This window comes from Octopus bimaculoides, chromosome Z (assembly GCF_046866305.1).
Source record: "Octopus bimaculoides isolate indiv1 chromosome Z, ASM4686630v1, whole genome shotgun sequence".
In the NCBI taxonomy this organism is placed as follows: domain Eukaryota; kingdom Metazoa; phylum Mollusca; class Cephalopoda; order Octopoda; family Octopodidae; genus Octopus; species Octopus bimaculoides.
This window is the reverse complement of record NC_142944.1, coordinates 29,135,137-29,138,940: the sequence shown is the minus strand read 5'-3', so window position 1 is coordinate 29,138,940 and position 3,804 is coordinate 29,135,137.

Sequence of the window (3,804 nt, the reverse complement as noted above, 5' to 3'; positions counted from 1 at the left end):
TTCGTGTTTAATGAAGGAGACGACGTTGGCATGTATATATATAACACATGTATATATATAATTATATATATATATATGTGTGTGTGTGTGTGTGTGTATGTATTTATAGTAAGGATTTACAACAAAACCAATGAGGAAGACAGGTGTGTAAACAACAAACAAACAAATGCATTAGTTTAACGCTTGGGAAGTGAGAAAGTCTTTAACATTTTGAGCCTACACTCTTCGACAGAAAGGAACACAGAAATAAACAGGGAGAGAAAATAGAAAAATGTTTAGTGGCTAGTGATATACATGCATATAAATATACATGTATATAAATATATGCATGCATGCACTGAATAACATCTCCCTTCTCCATGCCTCCTCCCACATTCCTTTTTCAGTTTTTAGAGTTGGTACTGTCAATGTAGGCACACTGAAAGGTAGGTCTAGTGAGATTGTAGAGATGCTTGAATAGAGACATGTTGATGTATGCTGCATACAAAAGGTAAGATGGAGAGGAGCTTCAGCCAGGGTCCTCACAGGCAAGGCACATAGGTATAAAATATTCTAGGAAGGTAACAGTGATGGAGTGTTGGCATACTCCTTGCGGAGAAATGGGTGGATAAGGTCACAGAGGTAGTCAGGATATGCTATAGAGTGCTTAAGCTCAGGCTGGTCCTGCAGAATAGTATAGCTACAATTATCTCTGTCTATGCCCCACATGAGGGCATACTCAACAATCAGAAGGACCACTTTTATGATACCCTTCTACAGGCTACCTCAAAGATGAATGGCAATGACCTCATCCTTGTGGCTGAAGATTTTAATGGACATGTCGGACAGCAATCCAGTATCTTCCATGGTGTTCACAGGGACCATGGAATCATTTCTCGAAATGAAAGAACTAGGCTACTGGAGTTCTGTGATGCATGTAACCTATTAATCTGCAACACTAACTTCAAGAAGCCAGACAGCCACCTGATAACCTATCAATCAGGTATACTCTGCTAGCCAGATTGATTTCATCCTCATCAGAAAGTGAGATGCAAGGTTTCTCTTAAATACAAAGATCCTCCCTGGTGAAGAAAGTACCCCCAGCATAGACTAGTTATTAGTAACTTTAGACTCGAGGCCAGATGGATGCCAAGAAGCAGACCAATCCAGAAAAGGTTTTAGAAGCTAAAGAACCCTTCACATGGTCAGAGATTTAGGGACATCCTCATTGAGAAATTTGATGAAAGGGAAGAGGAGCTACAGACTTCAGACATAGAGGGTATCTGGAAATTCCTACAGGACAGCTTACTGAGCACCACAGACCAAATCTGCAGCTGGTGCAAAGTCCCTTCCAGACCTAGAGTAATGTGGTGGTGGAATAATACGGTAGACAAGGCCATTAGAACAAAGAAACAGGCCTGGAAAGCTTGGAAGAGTGTGGGTAGCAGGGAACTGTACCAGATAGCCAGAAGGGAGGCTGGGAGACAGGTATACATAACCAAGGGAGAAGCAGAAAAGAAGCTGCCAATGTTCAGTGACGTGAGGACCAAACAACTGAAGTATTTCAGATTGCAAGACAGTGTGTGAGAGAAAATTGTGATGTTACAGGAGAGAAATGTGTCTGCATGGATGATGGTGCACTTGCTTTTAATGATTCTGCAAAGAAAGAGGCTTGGAGAAGCCATTATGAAAGTGGAGAATGAATGGGAGGAGGAGAGCCTACCAAATGTTGACCCAGTAGATGGTCCAGCTGCTTGAATAGACAGTATCCTGGTAGATAAAGCAATTAAGGATATGAAGACAGGAAAACCCCCGCTCATCAGGAATCACCACTGAGATGCTTAAAATATCTGGTGGTGTGGATTATGGTCTAGTCACCTGTATTGTAAACCAGGTAGTTCATGAAGGAGTCATACCCAATGACTGGCATAGCAGTACCATAGTCAACTGCTACAAAGGTAAAGGTGATGCTTTAGATAGAAATAACCACAGGGTTATCAAACTGCGGGATCAGGTAATAAAGGTCACGGAGAGGGTCATAGCCCAACTAATTAGGGACAGAGTCCACTTAGATGAGATACAGTTTGGTTTTGTGCCAGGTAGAAGCTCCGCTGATGCTATATTCCTGGTACATCAACTGCAGGAGAACTACCTAGCCAAAGATAAACCCCTATACTTGGCTTTTGTTGACTTGGAGAAAGCCTTTGACAGGGTCCCCCGATCCCTCATCTGGTGGATGATGTGGAAACTGGGGATTGATGAGTGGTTAATAAGAGCTGTACAGGGATGCCGTTAGTAAGGGTTGGCAATGAGTATAGTGAAGAATTCCGGGTAGATGTAGACGTTCACCAATGATCAGCCCTCAGCCCCCTCTTATTCATCATAGTCTTCCAGGCAATAAGAGAGGAATTCAAGACAGGTTGCACCTGGGAGCTCCTCTATGCTGATAACCTTGCTTTCATAACGAAATCACTACCAGAAATAGAGAAGAAATTTCAGATGTGGCAGCAAGGTTTAGAATCAAAGGACCTTAGAGTCAACCTAGCTAAAACCAAAGTCCTTGTAAGTAGGAAGGCAAACACATCCCAAACCCCTTCAGGTAGATGGCTCTGCTTGATCTGTAGAAAAGGCGTAGGTAGAAACTCCATAAGACGTACTCAGTGTTGCTATGGTGTAGCAACATCAAAGGAAGGTTAACCGGGAAGATAGCTTTTGTGTGCAGCAGATGCACAGGAGCAATAAACACTGCAGATACTCAGAAAGCTGATTCCATCACATGCCAGAGGGGGAAACTATAAGGAGTTGATAACTTCTTCTACTGAGGTGACAAAGTCTGTAGTGGGGTGGGGATACTCAGAGAGCATTGCCACTAGAATAAGAATTGGCTAGGCAAAGTTCAGAAAGCTCCTACCTCTTTGGTGACAAAAGGTCTCTCGCTCAGAGTGAAAGGTAGATTGCATGATGCATGTGTGCAAACTTCTATGCTACACAGCAGTGAAACATGGGCAGTGACTGCTGAAGACATGCGTAGGCTTGAAAGAAATGAAGCTAGTATGATCAGCTGGATGTGTAATGTCGGTGTGCACACATGACAGAGTGTATTCACCTTGAGAGAAATGTTAGACATAAGAAGCATCAGATGTGTGCAAGAGAGACGACTGCACTGGTATGGTCATGTGCTGCATATGGATGAGGAGAGCTGTGTGAAGAAGTGTCACTCCCTAACAGTGGAAGGAACCCGTGGAAGAGGGAGACCCAGGAAGACATGGGATGAGATAGTGAAGCATGACCTTCAAATGTTGGGCCTCACAGAAGCAATGACGAAAGACCAAGACCTCTGGAGATATGCTGTGATTGAGAAGACCTGGCAAGTAAAGTGAGATCACAGCCATAGCCTATACCAGTGTTGCATAACCAACCCATTTAATCATCAGGCGACATTCCTTGCTTGAGGAGACCTATTGAGTCAAGGAAAATCAAAATCAGAATCAAATCTAATCATATTCAAATGGAAATTGTAGTTGTGGCTGATGCCTGTGCCACCTGGCTGGCTCCCATGCTGGTGGCACACAATAAGCGCCATGCATGTGTGGGTCATTGGCAGTGCAGCCTGACCAGCTCCCCATGCCGGTGGCATGTAAAAAGCACCATCTGAATGTGGTTCATGCCAGCCTCCCTGCTCCGACTGGTTCCTGTGCCAGTAGCAAGTAAAAAGCACAATGCAAATGTGGCCGATGCCAGTAGCAATCTTTTTAGTGAAGTGACGTTGGATTGCTTCAAGCTCCATTGTTAGCTTGACACTGTGTGGTGACCACAGCTGAGAGT